The following is a 21,121-nucleotide window of genomic DNA, read 5'->3' as shown; positions in this document are numbered from 1 at the left end:
ATAGATTCCCCAATCTTAACAAACGGACTGCAATCTTTAGAGCACAGGCGTCAGGTAGGTATGCTGTCCTTGTTCTATCGGTATTACAATGGAAGATGCTCTGAGGAACTAGCGTCATTGATCCCTTCGGCACCGGTGCGTAGTCGGGATACACGCCAAACGCGTGCCCAACATTTGTACACAGTTGACACTTGTCACATGAGAACGGGTCGCTTCTACGATTCGTTCTTAAGTTCAACAGCTCGGCTGTGGAACGAACTGCCGGCCTCTGTGTTTCCTCCCTCCTACAACATGGGACTCTTCAAGACCCATGTTCACTCCTTCCTCTCCACAAAGGGACCCTCCACACAGCATCCCCAAAGATGACATAGGCCCTGAGGGAAATTATTTTCTTCAGGGCCTCCTGTGTGGAGTTAATATAAAAAAAAAAAAATATATATTAGAATACCTGCTACAATTCAATACTGCTCGCATGTCTCTATTTTGAATTATTTGCATTTTTTTTTATCTGTGTTATTTATTTTCTTGTGCAAACAAAGAAAGATAAAAAATGTTTGTTTTTTAGGAAATAATACACGAGAACTTTACATACGTACTGTTAACTAATAAAGAAAATATATTTGTTTAACTTCATATTGTAAATGCTTTTATTAATGAATGAATCGAGACAGGGGTGTGACAGCTGTTGCTTTGGCATCTGTGCTGCTGTATTTTGGTGCTTTCACCTCATACATAATACTAATATCATTTATTTATTTATTTATTTATTATTTTATTTACGCCCTTATGGGCTTTTACATGAAAATATACATTTACATTGATTACAATATTTGAACATAAGAAGATAAATGGAGTTAATTGTAAGAAAGCAACACATATAATAAAATTTTGTGCAAATTAGCAAAACACTAATAAGATGGATTCAATATAAAATATACCCAAGCATGAAATAGTAAAGTAAAAGAAAGTTCAACATAAAAAGTAAGTAAGTGGGTGTGTTTAAACCCAGTATTAATTGTGTGTTTAACAAATCGATAAACCAATATAAATTAGAGTGTAACTTACTCGTGAGGTAAAGAACATTATAACAGAGATTTAAAAAAAAATAACAAAATAAGAGTTGCACCTGTAAAAAGCAAAAACTAATAGAATTTAGCAATATCGACATGAATAAGAAATAATAAGATCTGAGATGGAACATAGTGTTATTTATAAAAAGTAGTTAGTAGGTATATGCATACAATTATAAGTGTATAGTAGAGCAAATAAAAAACAAACAAATATGGATATAATTTACTTGAAAGGTTTCGAATGGGAGAAGATGTAATAAAATTATTAAAGCTATAAAAGTTAATTATTAGCCGATAGAATCGAAATAAGTTGCCTTTTAAAGCTCACAAAATTGTCAAAACCAAATATATCTATAAGTTCACAGTATTTATTCGCAAGGTTGTGAATTCTAGGAATTGGTGAAAAAATAGAATAATTAGTGTTGAGGTTCTTGTTAAATTTAAAAGTATCTTTACTGCGAGTTTGCCTAGCAGGAACATTAATGCAAATAAGTTCCAACAAATTAGGGCTGTCAATTAAAGATTTAATAATTTTGAATAAAAATAGCAAATCAATTAACACTCTTCTATCAGATAATATCATATCGATCAAGATACGGTGATCAGGCAGGCAAATTCACCAAGGCATACGTACCTATTCAAATCATTATGATAAAGGTTCAAACGATGAACGGGTAAACAAAAACACTGATTAGATACTGACCAAGCACAAACCAAGAAGTATTTTATTTCTTCTCTAATTGCAACTATCTGTATGAAATAGTAGGTATGAAAATAATGATTTAGTAGTGCAAAGTTTTTCATTTGGGTCCCCGATAATGGAGATGGGGAAGAATAGGAGAATGGTGTAAAGATAGATTATTTGTTTAAAGAATGTAAAACTCGACCATTTCATATCATCCAGGGTGGTAGATACTCTCAGTATCGCCATGGTAAAGATCATTTTGCCACCGTTTAGAATACAAACATTTAAGCTGTATTTTATTTAATGGTCAGATCTAAATCAGCCAATCCAGTTCTTCCCAACCTTTTGGTCTCCTAACAAATAATCTTTTTTTTTTGTTAATCCTTATATTTATGTAATTATGCTTTACTTTGTGTCTTTATCAAAAATATGTTGTGTTATTTGAGCGATTTACAATAAAATATTATAAAAAATTGTGGATGAATGTTTGATTATTATTTTTTTACATTTGTATTTGCATTTTAGTTGTTAAACTGTCACTGTACTGAACATGTAATAATACTAGCGTTTACAATTTTTTGTATTTCTTTGGCATTCACTATGTAACAATTTCTAGACATTTTTGTTTTTAATGAGTTTTATTATTCCAATGTATATTTGTTACTTATAAATTTTATTAATTAGCGACCGGTTTCGACACGTCCGTGTCATTAACTAGCTATTTTAAAACTAAATTTTTAAGTGCAGAAATATGGGGTTTTATTTAGTTTGGTTCTTTGGTGGGAGGGGATTTGATGGAGGGGGAGGAGGGAAACGGAGGGAGGAGTCAACATAACGGGGAACATTGTCAATAGAGGTGATTTGCAAGGTGCTATTATTTTATTAACTATATTCATGCTTGAATTAATTTTTTTGTTAATTTCTAATGTTTCTAATGGGCACAAATTAAAATATGTATTAATGTTAGAATGTTTAAACTTAGTTTTATCCCGGTTGAAGCTATGGCCTGTCTCTATCAAATGATTAGCGAACTCGGAGAAATTATTATTTTTTAAACATAGTTCGTGTTCCCTGATTCTAGTTTTGAAATTTCTAGTAGTCATACCTACATACTGTGCGTCACATTCATTACACTCTAAAGTGTATATCCCATTTTTATCTAATTTATTTCAAACATCCTTGTTATTAATTAAGTTTTTTTTTTTTATTTTAGAATTAGTGTAAAAAGCTGTTGAAATATTAACTGGTAAGATGCGGGATATTTTTAAGGATAAGTCGCCTGTATAAAGAAGTTTTTTTATAAATTAAATTTTTACTAGATTGATTGTTTTTATCTCCACTATAAATGTACTTTTTAGTAAATATTTTGGTTTGTTTCTTATTATATCCGTTGTTTAGAGCTATTTGTTTTATAATGTTAATTTCATTATTGAAATTCTCAATATTTAAAGAGACATTAATGGCTCGATGTATCATTGAGTTGAAGGAGGCGAGTTTATGGGACAAAGGATGAAGTGAAGTAGAAGGTATAACACAGTCAGTGTGTGTAGGTTTTCTATAGATGTTAAAAACACACTTATTATTATCTAAACTTATGTTTAAGTCTAAAAAATTTTAATTGTTATTATCGTTATGTTCCAGTGTAAATTTTATATTTTGGTGAATGTTATTAATAAAAGTGAGAAAATTGTCTAATTGTCTGTTGCTACCTGTCCAAATTACAAAAATGTCATCAACATATCTATACCAAACAAATACATTAGCTAAAAGGGAAAGTCCACATTCGAAAAGTTTGTTTTCAAAGGAATCCATAAATATTTCAGCAAACAAAGGAGAAGCAGGATTTCCCATTGGGAGACCATTATGCTGTTTATATAATTTATCATTAAAGGTGAAGTAGTTTTGATTGATACAAATTTCTAAGAAAGTGGACATTTCCTTCACAATGGTTGGATCTAAATGGGAATTATTTAAAATGTTTACAATTAGGTTTTTACATTCATTAGTGGAAATGCTTGGGAAAAGATTAACAACGTCAAAAGACACTAATTTACTGTGGCTAGGTATGTCTAAGTCTTTGATTTTATTTATTAACTCCAAACTGTTTTTAATTGAACGATGTGATCTGAATAAATTATTAGATTTGAATAAAGATACAAATTTAGAACGTATATTATAGTTGGGGCTAGAATATGCAGGAACAACAGGTCTAACCATATAGTATAGGAGGCTGTGGATTAGTTAATACTAGATGATTATATTAAGGTTCACGACATAGTAAAGGGCAGCTTTTGGTTGTCTTCTTGAAATATATTATAGTTGGGGCTAGAATATGCAGGAACAACAGGTCTAACCATATAGTTTAGGAGGCTGTGGATTAGTTAATACTAGATGATTATATTAAGGTTCACGACATAGTAAAGGGCAGCTTTTGGTTGTCTTCTTGAAATTCCAAGACAAAATATTCACAAAAAAAATAATTAACTACTCAAACTTGAAAGAAAAACTCAAACAAATAGACTGGAGTACAATATACCAAATAGAGAACGTGGAGGAGGCCTGGGATAAATTTCATAACATGTTAGCACAAGAAATAAATAAAAACACTATCATTATTTTTCGGAAAAACTTATTGAGTAAAACCTCAAATTATAATATTTAAATATTGAAGACAATATTAGTGATTCTTAAACGCAAATCTGAAACAGAAAAATCAGAAAAGGAAACGGTCACATGAAAAAAAAAAAAATGAAGACAACGTTGGTAGTTCTTATTCGAAGTATGATACAGTTAAAAGTGACCGAATAGGATAGGGTCCCATTAGCGCAGTTGGTAGAGCATTGTCCCGGAAAGACAAGGGTCCTGGGTCCCAGATGTGACCGTTTCCTTTTCTGATTTTTCTGTTTCAGATTTGCGTTTAAGAATCACTAATATTGTCTTCAATATTTAAAAACACTATCATAAAACAAGTAAAACTCACACACAAAGCTAAAAAAATTAAACTATGGATAACACAGGGAATATTAAACTGTATTCGTAAACGAGACAAAATTCACAAACAAATTAAATATACACCCTACGACATGGAACAACTTAACTACTATAAAAGATATAGAAACATCTGCACCAAAATTATTAGAGTGGCTAAGGAATTATATTATGGCGAAAAACTTAAAAAAGAAAAAAATACGCAAGACAGAAGTGAAACTTCTAGTTTCAGCTGATGCTTGGCGTGGCGCAGTTCGCTGGTGTCTGAGAGAGAGGAAAGAAGAGAAGAGAGAGAACGTTCGTGAGCGGCTCCCCCACCTCAACAAGGTTTCACTTCAAAAATGCCACAGCCGAGAATCGAACCTCGCTTAACTGATTGAAAGCCAACCACGCTGAGCACCAACTGTAAGCAAAGCCGCATAAATTGATTATATTATGTAGGTTCTGAAAATATGAGAGCTTGTTATGTTTTATAATGTTACCTACATCACACCCAAAATATAATATATTTTTAAAAATAATGTACAATGTACAGAAATAGAATCCCACACAAGATCGCGTAGTGCGCTCTAGCGAACGGATATTTTATCAGAGGGAGATAGTTTTAATTTTTTTTTCTGTAAATTATTACATATTATCAAAATAAATAAATTAATTAAATAAATGTAATACAATTATCATAATATACGGATTAGATAATAATTTTAATCCAACACAATAACGCAAAGCGCGCTCTAGCGGAGTAATGTTTTATCACAGTGAGATAAGTGTTTTTATTATTTTGCAATATTATTTTCTTTTAAAAAATGTTCTGACCTACTAAAAAATAAGATATTGAATGAAAAAGGCGTTAAAAACAAAAAAATAATGTGCGATGGCCGAGAATCGAACTCGGATCAACTGCTTGGAAGGCAACTATGCTGACCATTACACCACCAACGCCAGTTGTCGGGATGAGCTAAGAAGCATTTATATGTTACTTCAAAACTTTGACTAGATCAAATGAACTTTAATCGGTGGTGGGGGTACCCGCATTTTCGTTTCGGTCATGAGTCGGTTTTACTCCGGTCCTCGAAATTGCATGACGCGCGTAAAGAAGTTTCACTTCAATAACCCAAAGGAATTATGGAAAATATTAAAAGAAGTCACATACACACAAAAATACAAACAGAAAAATACTATTGAAAATCTAAATATTAACTCCAAAAAATTAGATGTCAATACAAATACAGAAACTATAGCAAATCATGTAAAATAACTTCTTTGCAAATATAGGAAAAGTTTTAGCGAACCGTAAATTGCATAACACAAACACACTAACACAAACAAATAGATCAAATATCAATAAAAAACCGACACAACACAGATTTACAATAAAAACAACCTCGGAAGAGGAAATTAACAAAATAATAAACACATTAAAAAACCGAATTGCTCCTGGATTAGATGAGATAACAACGGATTGCATTAAGATATTAAAAAATGAAATTTTGAAACCTATAACACACTTAATCAACCTTAGTATAACACACTCCTGCTTTCCTAGTACTCTTAAAAAAGGACTAGTTATCCCCATTTATAAATCCGGAGACAAAATGGAAATAACTAACTATAGACCAATCACTCTGTTAAACTCGCTATCAAAGATTTTCGAAAGAGTATTAAAAAACCAAATTATAAAATACCTTGAAGAAAACAAATTAATCTCGGATAACCAATATGGATTTAGAGACAAAATAGGCACAAAAGAAGCTTTAGCATGTACAGTAGATTATATACATAGCAACTTAGATCAAGGGTACAAATGCATAGCGATATATCTAGATTTAGCTTTGACTCAATCTGCCACAATTCACTTTTTAAAAAATTAGAAAACATGGGTATCAAAGGCAAGGAACTTCAACTATTTAAAAGTTATATGAGTAACAGAACTCAACAAGTCAAAATTAACAACCATACTAGTAAACCACTGCCGATTACATATGGAGTTCCACAAGGAAGCATACTAGGGCCCGTTCTTTTTACTATTTACATAAATGAACTTTGCAGCATGAAAATAGACGGTGAAATAGTTAGCTATGCTGATGACACAGTTTTACTTTTCAAATCTAAGGATTGGAATAATGTATATAACATAGCGAATTTGGGAATCTCGCAAGTGAAAACATGGCTAGACTCAAACATACTTACACTTAACATATCAAAGACAAAATTCACAACATACAGTATAAATAGCACGGGACAGCCAAAAAACAATACAAACACCATAAAAATACATGAATGTTTAAACACCAACATCTGCGATTGCCCTCCTCTAGAAAAAACAGAACAAATAAAGTATCTAGGAATCGTAATTGACCATAACCTTAGATGGATACCTCACATCAAACATATCACAAATAAACTTCTCAAAACAATCCACATTTTCCTTAACATAAGAAACATATATAAAATAAAACAATTGAAAACAATATATTTTGCACTCTGCCAATCAATAATAGAATATGGAATTATTGCTTGGGGAGGAGCAACAAACTCGGCTATCAATTACATAGAAACCGCACAGAAAACGATCTTAAAGGTAATACTAAAAAAACATAGACTGACCGATACAGACCAAATATTCAACAGCTGTGACGTACTAGATATACGCCAATTATACGTTAAAACACTACTAAACTACATTTTTAACAAAAAAAAAAAATTTCAACATACACAAAATAACACTAACAGACCAGTTAGACAAGCGTACAAAGAAAACATTAAAACTCCAACAGTAAATTCAACATTTGGACAAAGACACTACCAATACCATGCTATAAAAGCTTTCAACAGTCTAAAAATTGAAATTAAAATTGAGGAAAATAAAAATAAATTCACACACAAAATTACAAAATGGATTAAACAACAAAAAAGACAATATTACCAAAATGTCATAGCATAAAATAAAAATAAAACCTACACGTAACACACAAAACCAACATAAACACACATCACTCACAAACACACAAGATTATTTTCATTGTATTATTTTTTTAATTTTAAATGTATTATTATGTATTTTTATTTTTAATTTTAAATTTATTATTTTCTTTTCAAATTTACTATCTTCTCTTTAAATGTAATATGTAGATAAGATTTTCATATTATAAAATGAAGGCCTCAGCACGGGCAAGCCACCCAGTGAGGCCTACATTACTGGAAAACATAAATTGTAACAAAATAATGTACCAAATAAAAAAAAAAAAAAAAAAAAATATTATAGTTGGGGCTAGAATATGCAGGAACAACAGGTCTAACCAGAGACGGATTTGCAGTCTTGGCCGCCCTAGGCCCCAGACCATGTAGCCGCCCCTTTTTCAGTACCCATCATATTGACCAGGAGCATCCAAACTTTTCAGTAAGTTCCTAGGGTCAAAACCGTTTTAATTTTCCTGCCATTATCATTCATGGTTCATGGGGTGAGATTTGTCCAGGTCTTGGCGGCGGATACGTCTGCCCACCTGCTGCGTGGCGGGCCGGATCGAGAGAGACTGGGTGAGGGAGGCCTTTTGACCTTTCCAGCCGGACTATCTTGACCCATCGCCTTGCACCGCAGTTGGAGGGATGTATTCATACGTATGTCACTCCTGGACACACTAATCCCCAGATTCCTACCTACCCCTCATACATTTTCCCTTTCAGAACTACCTATCCTTCCCTTCCTTAAAAAGACCCTCCACACAGCATCACCATATTCATGGTGATTTCCATCCATATCTAATTATGCGAAATAACACTTTTTACGTGAGGTATCGTCCACGTCCTGTAAAATATTTTGATTTTTGTTAATATTGCAGTACATACACGTCGCGTCGCGAATACCTTTAAGAAATTAGGAAAACGCTCGTCAACTCGCTGCAATTGCTGTACGCACACTGGCATACTGACCACTGCCGGCACTGACTGCTGTCGCCTGTCGCGAGCGGGTGCGTATTTCCAATCCCTACGCGGATTGTTCCTCTGAAACGATTTCGGTCGAAAAATGGACAACGGACCACTTTTATTTTTCTGCGATTGATTTCGGTCCAAAAATGGACCACATTTCCTACCATTCGTAAAACATTTATTGTAATTATTTAAAACATTTTCTTGGCCAGCCGTTTATTTTAACACGGAGCTTTTGCAAATTGCAATGCTTTATCTATTTTGACCATAGATGTCACAAATCCGAACTCCGTAGGCTACTTTAGGACAATGCTAAAAAGAAATAAAAATCCTTTGCCTCTTAATCCTATTCCTACGTTCCTCCACCCCCCCCCCTTTTTCATAGATTTTAACTAAAAATATATATATTTTTATTTTTTAAAGAAAATAACTTTATAATGTCACACTTTATTATTCACTATCATCAGTGGAAAGTTCATAATTAGCATAAATAACATCTTATTATTGTATTATTTTATAATATCTGATTTATTTATTTATTATAGCTTTTGTAAGGTGATTAAGAGCGTATTCACACAGAGCTATAATATGCGTGGGATGGCGTATTTCGGCATATCGCTCGCCGTACATTCCAAATTGGAAAGTATGGCGAGCGATATTATAGCTCTGTGTGTATTATGCATAACAATACCTAACGCGGTTCAGTCACTAGCGCAACTGAATCACGGTAGGGATTGGAAATACGCGAGCGGGCGAGCGACGGAGCATGATAGGTGTGGCGAGGGCGGCTGCGGGGCGTGGGTGGGGGCGCGCTGTGTGCTGTGTGTGAACACGCTCTTGCATATCGCTATTTCGTACGTAGAATATTTAGGTACTTAGGAAGTAATTTCTTGTTATCATCTGTGACTTTTTTGTCACGATTGGCCGCCCCTAATATCTGGCCGCCCTAGGCCCGGGCCTACATAGGCCTAAGGGCAAATCCGCCTCTGGGTCTAACCATATAGTTTAGGAGGCTGTGGATTAGTTAATACTAGATGATTATATTAAGGTTCACGACATAGTAAAGGGCAGCTTTTGGTTGTCTTCTTGAAATATATTATAGTTGGGGCTAGAATATGCAGGAACAACAGGTCTAACCATATAGTTTAGGAGGCTGTGGATTAGTTAACACCACATAGTAAAGGGCAGCTTTTGATTTTCTTCTTGACGTCTTCTTGAAATATATTATAGTTGGGGCTAGAGTATGCAGGAACAACAGGTCTAACCATTTAGTTTAGGAGGCTGTGGATTAGTTAACACCACATAGTAAAGGGCAGCTTTTGATTGTCTTCTTGACGTCTTCTTCAAATTTCTTTGTAGGGTCTTTTGGAAGAGTTGAAAATTTATCACTTTTTAAAAAATCTTCTACTTTATTAAAATAGTCTATGTTGTTCAAAATCACTATGGTATTTCCTTTGTCGGCTTTGATTAGAGTTAGATTATTTTCTTTTATGGTTTTTTTTATGTTGTTTAAGGTTTGTTTTTCAGTATTTTTCGAGGAATTATTGTTATTATTATTTTTATTTTTAAGGTGTTTTTGGATGAGTTCAGAAGATTTATGTTTAATGGAATCTGGGCATTTGAAGAGGGCTTGATCCGTGTCAGCAGTAAGTATTTCAACGTTATGAACTTTGTCATCTTGAATGTTATAGTTAAGTCCTTTGGATAATAAACACGTTTCTTTGACGGATAGTTCATGATCAGACAGATTTGTTATTCTTTCATTAAATGTATGATTAGAAAAAATAATTTTATTAGGCAGGGGGTTCAAACATCCATCTAGTTTTTTGGAGGCGAGAATAAGGTTTTTTAGTTTCTTTTGTAAGGTAATTTTCTTTTTGAAAGCAATTCACTAGCACAATTTCTTACTTTGTCGTCGAACAAATCCCATTCTATAGAGTGTAAAGTGTTCACAAGTTCAGTATGTAAAACTTTTAACAAGGTTTGTATGTTGTCTCTGATGTGAAACCACGATTTTATTTCTTCCTTTAACCACATTTTCTTAGCAAAAAGAATCGATTTGGAAGCAGAAAAACTGTTGTTTTTAGATTTTATATTTATATATTTAGGAAACACTTTATTTTTAACACACATTTGATTAAAATATATATTTAAAGACACAATTCTGTACTTGCAAAAAGGTTTTAAATAATATTTGCCTTGGTATGCTGTACTAGCGTTTACAATTTTTTGTATTTCTTTGGCATTCACTATGTAACAATTTCTAGACATTTTTGTTTTTAATGAGTTTTATTATTCCAATATACATTTGTTACTTATAAATTTTATTAATTAGCGACCGGTTTCGACACGTCCGTGTCAAAAAAAACTAAATTTTTTTGTGCAGAAATATGGGGTTTTATTTAGTTTGGTTCTTTGGTGGGAGGGTATTTGAGGGAGGGGGAGGGGGTTGAGAGGGAAACGGAGGGAGGAGTCAACATAACGGGGAACATTGTCAATAGAGTTGTTGACTAGCTAATTACAATGATATAATTTACTGACAGCAGGACAAAAACTAACCTCATGCAGAGATTTAATGAAAAAACTACATCTAAATGTAAAATCATATGTACCATGTATTATGTTCATTTTTATGTTTTTGGTTATTTATTTTGCTGTTGTTGTTTTAAAAATAAAATTAAATCTTCTGTTGACACTGTATTGTGCAGAAAATCTTGTAAAATATGTACCATTTAAAAGCCCAGCATGGCGTTTAAATTAATTAAAAAATTAAATAAAAAAATAGCATCCTTAAATTATTTTTTTTACGTTTAGATATTGCATTGGTGGTACACAAAATGGAGATAACTCATTTTGTGAAAAAATTGGAGATGACGCTTTCTTCACAATGATGAAGGCAGTGTATGTTACCTATTTTTTTTTCAATTTATTTAAATTTTTAACGTAAATTATTTTACATAAAATCAATTAAAATATATGAAAGAAAACCAAGGAGCACAGCTCATGGCGTCACCAGCTTCCAAGCTAGGGGAGGCAAGCTTATTTTTTTATAGAGCTTACAAGGAAGGAACAAAGAAGTAGTCAGAATATAAACAAACAAAAAAAATCCCACACAAGATGAAGTGTGAAGGTGCCTGAAATAAACTTTTGCGTTTTGAAAGGTGAAATAAAAATCAAACCAATGTTTTTTTTTATCGTGTTGATTGCCTACTTAGATATAGATTACCAGATCCCTGTGGAATTATTACATCCCCAACTGGAGTAAGCAACGAGAGTGGCAGAGAGAGTGACAATGATACGGAAATACTTCATTTTTTCCATGGTATCCCCTTGGGATAGGTTGGCGTGGGTGAAGGTAGTACAGTGGTACCTCGACATACGAGTGCCCCAACATATGAGTTTTTCGAGATACGAGCCGGCGAGCGAGTGATTATTTGCTTTGAGTTACGAGCGAAATTCGAGATACGAGTTCGGTTTAGCAGGAATTGGAACCCGGTATGTCAGTAGAGGAGGAGATTGTGTCTCTGGGGAAATCCATGGGTCTAGAGGTGGAAGAGAGAGACGTGAACGAACTCGTCGAGGAACTGACGACTGAGGAGATACAAGAGTTACAGTCACAGCAGCATACGGATGTTATGCAAGAAATTGGTTATGCAAGAAATGAGTGAGATAAAGGAGATCTTAGGAATGTGGGAGAGAGTTTCACAGTTCGTGGAAAAGAAAAAGTTGCAACAGGTCGTGCATCTGATATTTTTAATGACACTTGCCTAACTCATTTCCGGAACATCCTGAGAGGGAGGAAGAAACAAACCTCCTTGGACATGTTTTTTTCTAAACGGCCTACAGGTGAAAGCGAGAAAAATGTACCGAAAAAGGCAAAGACCAGTAAGGATATCTAATTTATTTATTTACATTCTCTTTTTTGTTTTTGTACAATAAATATTTGTCATTTATAAATACGTTTTTATTAAATAACTGGGGTGACATTTTGGGGGTTGGAACGGATTAATGGTAGTCTAATTGTTTTGTATGGGGAAATCTGCATCGATATACGAGTAATTCAAGATACGAGCAAAGTTGCGGAACGAATTAAACTCGTATGTCGAGGTACCACTGTATTTGAATTATTATATTCACAAACGGTTCAATAAATGCTTTCGATGTTTATTTTTCTGAGAGTCAGTATCGCGACTTTACACCGCTGCTAGATGAAGTAAGTCCTCCATCATTGCATAGACAATATTTTCCCCTTATACAAAAACGAATATTATTTTCCGAGTCCTAGGTCCTCAATGTATGTCATTTGGAATCTAGCCGAGGCCCCCTCCAATGTTGGGGCCCCATGTAAAATTAGATAAATTATTTTCCGAGTCCTGTGTCCTCAATGTGCACTATTACCAATACCAATGGGATGGTCCGATGTTCTATAGGGAACCGGCTTGAACAGCGCGGGTGTAAACTGTGCGCCCTTAAGTTTAAGTTTAGACTACTTACTGTACTCAAAAAATACACTACTCAATTTTAAAGAAAAATATGAACACCTTGCTGAACAACACACCTACACTACAAGGACGAAATCCTCAAATCTACTAAACATTACAAAATTAAATACATCTTTTGGCCAGAAAAACCACTATTTCCATGCTATAAAATTATATAACGCCCTTCCCATTGAAATTAAGAACACCATGGATATAGAAAAGTTTAAAAAAGACATCAAATTATGGCTAACTAAACATGAAGATGAGGAAATCATTAAATTTATGAAGTAACCCCAACGCAACCTACAGACAACAAACATAAATACTTTTTGCTTAATTTATTTTATATTTTGTGGGAACCAACAAATTAGAAAATGAGGAAATTATGATCAACACAAATACAACAAACTACAGTCCGCCTCGGAACAGGAATACCTAGTGAGAAGGACTAAGAACAAACTACATCACTTTATATCTTTATGTTACAATATTGTAACTTTTTTACTTTACTTTATATTGCCGTTAAATAAAAAAATAAATAAAAAACTTAAAGAATTCAATACTTCGTTTGTGTGAGAGCAAAATGAAACAATACTTACACTGCAACCTCAAAGAAAACATATTGCTCCATAAGGATTTATTTCTCATCGGGGTCTCCTGTGTTTTTTTTTTTTTTTTTTTTTTTTATATTTACTCCACACAGGAGGCCCTGAAGAAAATAATTTCCCTCGGGGCCTATGTCATCTTTGGGGGTGCTGTGTGGAGGGTCTTTTTTTGGAGAGGAAGGAGTGAACATGGGTCTTGAAGAGTCCCATGTTGTAGGAGGGAGGAAACACAGAGGCCGGCAGTTCGTTCCACAGCCGAGCTGTTGAACTTAAGAACGAATCGTAGAAGCGACCCGTTCTCATGTGACAAGTGTCAACTGTGTACAAATGTTGGGCGCGCGTTTGGCGTGTATCCCGACTACGCACCGGTGCCGAAGGGATCAATGACGCTAGTTCCTCAGAGCATCTTCCATTGTAATACCGATAGAACAAGGACAGCATACCTACCTGACGCCTGTGCTCTAAAGATTGCAGTCCGTTTGTTAAGATTGGGGAATCTATCAAACGGACCGCCCGTTTCTGCACAGAGTCAAGGGTTTTTTTCAGGTATTTTGGGGCTTTGTGGAGTTAATATTAGAATAAAAATCGTTTCCTGGACGGGGTCGAAAAAATAACAGATTTGTAGTTTTGGCGCCAGTTACAAACATCTTTTTCCATTTCATTTTTTTAGTTCACCTTTACTTCTTCTAAAAAGTATATTTACCTAATTTTCTCGTCTCTGAAATCTTAAGATTTGCGTGTTGGTACCCATAAAACAGTTTTAAAATTACTTACTTTTTCAATTTTAATTTCTATAGAGATGGTGATACCTGAAATTGGTTATCACTGCGGTTCCGGTTACTGACGATCGATGTGGAACCGGTTATTTATTTAGTTTCTTTTGAAAAAAAAAACTCTCTGTGAGGGGGGGGGGGATTGCTAAAGAATTAGAAACTACAGTCCCTTTTTATTGAATGTTTTATCAATAACCTTCTATATTAAATACCAGCATATTTTTTCATTGTTATAGTTAGTTTTAAAAGTAAAAATAATTTTAATTTTTTTAATTTTTCCGGTCCACATCTCAAATCTATGGAAGTGATGTGTGACGTCACCAGTTTCAAAAAGCCTACTTTTTTTCCAACTGGGGCTGTATTTTGTTTGGAAGTCGAGACGTTTTTTATTCTTAAGATTACACGCTTTTAACAACCTGTGTTTGAAAATATGCATTACCACGAATGAAAATAAATCTTTCCAACATGCCTTCCAAAGATGACATAGGCCCTAAGGGAAATCATTTTCCTCGGGGCCTCCTTTGTGAGTTAAAGTAAAAGAATAATAATGTGGTGACGCCATCAAACTAACCATTAGAAAAATGCTTCTTTATCACTTAGATCAACTGAATTCAGATGTGGACTGTGGACGTTCTAGGCCATAGATATATAATACACGTAGACTGGTTATGATTGGTTATGATGTCCGAATCAGCGAATTTAGTCGTACCAACCACACAGCGGTGTTTTAACTATGAAGATGTTTTATTCATTTTTAAATTACGATTTGTACATTCTACTTATAATAAATCTTATACATTGAGAATCAACGTTTATTGATTTACATATATATTTAGGCCATAATTTTTTCACTGAAGTTCCTTAATTCTGAGTAAAAAATATCTCAAACTGTGGTGGGAGAGAAATTCTGAGAAAAGAGAACCAATTTCTCAAGAATTCTTAAATATTACGTCAGTTTTTATAAATTTTCGAATACTTTTTCCTTTTAGATAAATATTCCAAAAGGAACCAGCTCCAAAAATAACAGTTCGAAAAATAAGATAAAAATTATATCGACGGTTCCAATCATGGACGTAAAAAAACCTGGACAGTACATTAGTGTGATTTTGTGTAAATGACATTGAAGCCAAATCTCGGATGAGGGGAAATTGCCTGGCAGCCATCTTGTATGACAAACTTTTGAAACGATTTTTATGCAAAGTGGTATTTTTGTAACTATTTTATTTTTATATTTTAAATGCAATTATAACGGCTTACGATTTTTTAGGGTGATTTAGGGTATTCAATGGTACAGAGAATGAGACATTTATCGTTCATCTTCTCCTCACCTCGCGGCTTCAAATTGAAAGAAAAACGGAATATTACCGTACAGGGCTTATTAGGTTCATGGGGAACTGTCTAGCAGCCATCTTGTATGACAATATTTTTAAATGATTTGTATGCAAAGTGGTGTATAATAAACTATTATAATTATAATTTTTTTTTGTTAATGCAGTTATAATGATTTTTTGAGTATTTGATGAGACAAGGATGGGATGTGTCATTAAAAAATTTAAGTATGTTTTGGCATTTGTATTCATTACATCGTTCCCCTCACCCCGCAGGTTCTCGAATAGCTCCGTCCAAGCCTTTTTGGGTTCACGGTTCCAGTTACAGCAAGGGAACAGGTTCCTTGTAACCGAGACAGGAATAACGACCATCTCTAATTTCTAATATTTCTATGGCGAAGTGCGCGCCGATAATGCTGTCATGTTGAAAGTTGATACAATAATTTCCTGAGTTTGACGAAATTCGACAATGTGTAGTGATAAAATCTACGAAAATTTGTGATTCACGAACTTATCGAGTGGTGTCAGGTACCTACGCCCTTTTGCCATTTCAAAACTTGCCAAATGTCACTTTGTACGGGTCGCATTATTTCCAGGTACTTTCACAATAACTGCTTGAATAGTTAGTTGCCTAGAGATTAACGATATTTTGTTAATGGTATCTCTTCATTGGCTTATCGACAAATCGTTATCTCATTATCTTTTGATCGAGGTTTATTTATTTCTGAGAAGAATTTGACAAGATATTATGAAATAATTAATTTGTTTTTGACAGCGGAACAGGTTCATATTTTTGGTTACGTATAATAATACTAATAGTTGGTAGATATTTCTATCGCCCCCGTGAAAAACCATCATTCAGAATCGTGCTGGAAATGGCTTCACCCGTGTTTAGTGACCAGTTCGGAGCAGCCAGGTAGTAACCTTCTCCTACTCCTCCCAACTCTCTTCAGCATCACAGCCTACCTCGATTGGGGATGCCATGGTCCTTTGATTCTTGTTTGGTATTTACATTATAAAAATGCAGGTAAAGTTGTCGAATTACGCTTCAAGCAAAGGATCTATAAAAAAACAACACTTGATTTCAACTTAAATATCTAATGGAGACAACTATTTAAGTTTTGGGGATCTGGTATTGATCTCGCATTGCATCTAGAGTGTTCCCGCTACAATGCGTTATTATTATTATAATGTAATGAGCAGGCAGCATTCTGCTGATGCGCTCATATCTGATTTCACAACAAGTTTGACAGTAATTGAGTTGTTTTAAGTTTGAATTAAGTCCTTTCTTTCTTCTCTCCAAATGTGAATCCAATAGAGCTTTGAATTGATTTATATTTGTTGCATCGATGACATGTTGTGGGAGTTTGTTCCAAGCATCCACTACTCTATTGGCAAGGAAGTGTTTTCTAGGATTAGATGCAAAAGGCGTTTTGGTAATTGTGTCCACGGAGATTTATATTTTTATTAGTAGTGAAGATTTCTTGGATGCTAGGGCAACTGTAATGTCCAGATGAAAGTCTCGATCAAGTCACCCCTTTCTCTTCTTTCTTGTAAGGTTGGTAATCTTAGTTCCTTGAGTCTATCTTGGTATCGTAGATCTTTCAGAGCTCTTGGTATTTTGTCTCTGTACTCTCTCTAACAGATTTATATCCTTTGCGAAGTAAGGACTCCATATTTGGAAAGCATATTCCAGGAGAGGTCGCACATATGTTTTATATATTTTTAACATCATGTCCGGCGTTAGGTCAAGGAAGGATTTCCTGATTAGATATGTTAGTGAATTTGCTCTTTTCACAATTCCAGCAATGTGTGGTTCCCATTTCAAGTCCTGTGATATGGTAACTCCTAAGTCTTGTTGTAATGTCACTGCTTTTAGAGGTGTTCCATTAAGTTTGTAGGCAAGTGTAGGGTTAGTTTTTCCAACATGTAGGACAGTGCATTTTTCGACATTGAGTTTTAGAAGCCAATCATTTGTCCATTGATATATTTCGTTTAAATCGTTTTGCAGTTGGTTGTGATGTGTGTGTGGGTTGGCAAAGAATTTGGTATCATCTGCAAAGCAGCTGGAGTCTGATTTTATTATAGTATGCAGGTCCGTTATGTATTGGCGAGCATTCCAGAATATTCTTGTAGCATCGCTACAAAGTCAACATTCACAAAATAGGTTTTTAGGGTGTTAATTTGGGTTATTTTAATAATGTATGCATATTTCCTTACCTTCAAACTTAAGGTTGAGAAAAAATGGAACTTTAATGCATCTTTTACCATCTCCCCTGGCATAAATAGTTATTTCTTTTAGTAATTTAGTTGAAACCAAGTTCTATTTATAATTTTTTTTTTGCAGATTAAGCGTGAAGCGGAATTCAACCAGTTTATCAAAATATATAATACACTACTCTCAGTAATCCGCCGCTACGTTAACTGACAACTACTAGTTGAAAGCACAAAGTTAGGCTCTGTAATTCGCCAGTACTCTGTAGTCCTTGGCGTACTGGAGCGACAAGCCAAGTAAACTTGCTCTACTTATCGTACTCGTACACGCGCAGTCAATATACCCCCGTGTCTAGCTTGCTGACCATTTTTGTTGAGTCTTTGGAGTAAACATGACACCATAATGATAAACAAAAAAAACATATTCAACACTACAATCTCTTTTTTGTCATTTCATATAAAAATAATTAATAAAAAAATCACATAGTTTCGTGTTTATTTTCCAATTGCGTTCGCAACCTTTGTTTTCATAAAGGTGCACATTTTGATTCTTTCGTCGTTAACTTCTAGATTTGAATATTAAGTGTGGTGTTTTCTCTCTCTAATGCTACGTATAGTACGCGAGCCAAACTGCTGAACTGAATTTCAACTTATGGCTTAGTCTGTCTGTGCGGATAGAGAAATGCTAGCACGTGCAGAGATGTGCTTTATTTCAAATAAATCCTTTTCAAATGGAAATGCATAATGCAAAATGGGTATTTTCCATTTTAAATGCTTTTCTAAAAACCATATTGCATTTTAAATGCTTTTCTCAATGTATTTTCCATTTTAAATGCTTTTTGCAACATTCTTCCTACTATCTCCACTCATCTTTTTTTCATAATCCCCAAATATCAGTCGGTCCTCAACCTCGCTATGAGAGATAATTTACATTTGTCAAGATGCTCCCTGGTAGGAGCCCTGGCAATCGAGTGATACCATTACAAAAAATACTGAACATGGGGCCATGACGCTGTAATATTAAATGTTAGATAGCAGTTTCTATGTTTTTACGTTGGCAACATTAGTCCCGCGCAAATTTTTTGTGGTATCATAATCTGTAATTGTGGTGTTTTTGGATTTACCATCATGTAATATGTTTGTTCTACATTGATGTCCATTATTAAATGACAAAATTGTTTAAAAATTCAATAATTATTTTGATTGTTTGACCTGAGAAACCATTTTGCATTTTCAATGCATTTTGAAAATAGGTATTTTGCATTTTGCATTTGAAATGCTTTTCTAAAAACCATTTTGCATTTTCAAATGGAAAAGTTTTGACCCATTTCCATTTTGCATTTCAAATGGTTTTGGGTACCCATTTTGCACATCTCTGAGCACGTGTTACGTCCAACGAATAGCAATTTAAAAAAAAAAAAGCCTGTTTGTCCAACAGATAGTGCTTCGAAAAAATCATGGTTTTACCTGTAACAGGTGACATCTATATAATATAGGTAAATAAAAACACACGCGTATTCAAATGCAACTTTGTGTCAAAATTTAAAAGCAATCGGTGAAGAAGTTTCGGAGATTCAAGATTTTGAACAAACAACAATTTTATTTATACTAGAAGATTCGTGGCAAAAGTAAACATGAAATTTATTTTTTAATATTGGAGAATTTAATTAAAATTTTTACATATTTAGTTATATACAATGTTGCGTACTACGAAGGTGATTAGTTTCTGAATTTATGGATATGACTATGACAGGGTCGGCCATTGTACACCGAAAACGTTGTCCAAACGATGTATTCATTTTTAGCACCATAATCCTTTGTTCTGATCTTTGTCTTGTTGTGCAACTGTGATCTACAAGACCATGAAACTTGGAGTTAATAATATATGTCTTAATTTAAGAAAGTTTGCACATTACAACTAAAAATGCATATTATGATGTATATTGTACGTTGATTTGTATTTTTTTTTGTTTTTAAGGTCATAAAATTAACAGAAAAATACAAAAATAATATGATGAAGGTAAAAAGAAAATAAAAGTACAGTTAGTTGAGGTTTCTCAAATACCGCCTCACTAGGCTAGCCTGTGTTGAGGCAGAATTTTTCGGAAAGTCGAGTTTCAAGATGTATTCACTCAATAATGTGGTTATTTCAATAACTGCGAATTTGGGTGAATGCACCGGTAAAGGCCCTATTCTTATTTTTATCCAAGTTTTTACATTGTCTTTGAAATTTTTTTGTGAATTACATTGTTTTATATTGTCTGGAAGAATGTTGTAGAGTCTTTTCGCAAAGTATTTAAAGTTTCGTTGACCAAACGTAGTATGTGTTATCGGTATTTGTAGTATGTTTTTGTTGTTGCTTCGAGTACATCGTGTATTTGAACTTTTTTCGTAGTAATTATGTATTGAGTATAGATGAGTTAGGATAGTTTTTGCATATAGCTGCCGAACATCAAACACATTCATAATATTAAAGATTAGGTTCGAGTTCGCAATTATAGGTAGCCTAAGAATTATTTTCTGAGCCTTTATGATTGGGTCTAGTGCAGATGAAGTGCCGCCTCCCCATGCTATGATACCATACTAAATAATAGATTGGGTCTAGTGCAGATGAAGTGCCGCCCCCCTTGCTATGATACCATACTCAATAATAGATTGGGTCTAGTGCAGATGAAGTGCCGCCTCCCCATGCTATGATACCATACTAAATAATAGATTGGTTCTAGTGCAGATGAAGTGCCGCGCCCCATGCTATGATACCATACTCAATAATAGATTGGGTCTAGTGCAGATGAAGTGCCGCCTCCCCATGCTATGATACCATACTCAATAACAGATTGACAGACTGAAAAATAAATCATTTTCAGGTGTTTTAAGTCGAGAAAGTTTCGTATGATTCTGAAAAAGTGCATGATTTTTCTTATTTTGTTTGCAATTATTTGAGTATGAAGATTCCATTTGAGATATGGATCAATGGTGAGGCCGAGGTACTTCATCTGAGTAGAGCGCTGAATGCGGGCGCACTGACAACATTCATCAGAATTCGAACA

The 21,121-nt window shown here is 34.1% G+C and overlaps 1 protein-coding gene across 1 annotated transcript in view; it reads left to right on the top strand.

The window, feature by feature from the left end:
* The first annotated feature begins 16,273 nt into the window (after positions 1–16,273).
* The window catches only part of LOC149416458 (uncharacterized), a 38,187-nt gene continuing 33,339 nt past the window's right edge, over positions 16,274–21,121 (top strand). Inside the window, exon 1 of the mRNA XM_089641698.1 lies at positions 16,274–16,385. The gene's annotated coding sequence lies outside the window, so the exon portion shown is untranslated. The remainder of the gene's footprint in view (positions 16,386–21,121) is intronic.

This window comes from Hesperophylax consimilis, chromosome 17 (assembly GCF_061612785.1).
Source record: "Hesperophylax consimilis isolate HC1 chromosome 17, BYU_Hcon_1.0, whole genome shotgun sequence".
Taxonomy (NCBI): domain Eukaryota; kingdom Metazoa; phylum Arthropoda; class Insecta; order Trichoptera; family Limnephilidae; genus Hesperophylax; species Hesperophylax consimilis.
Note: the sequence above shows the minus strand (reverse complement) of the source record. Positions and strands in the feature narration are given on the sequence as shown.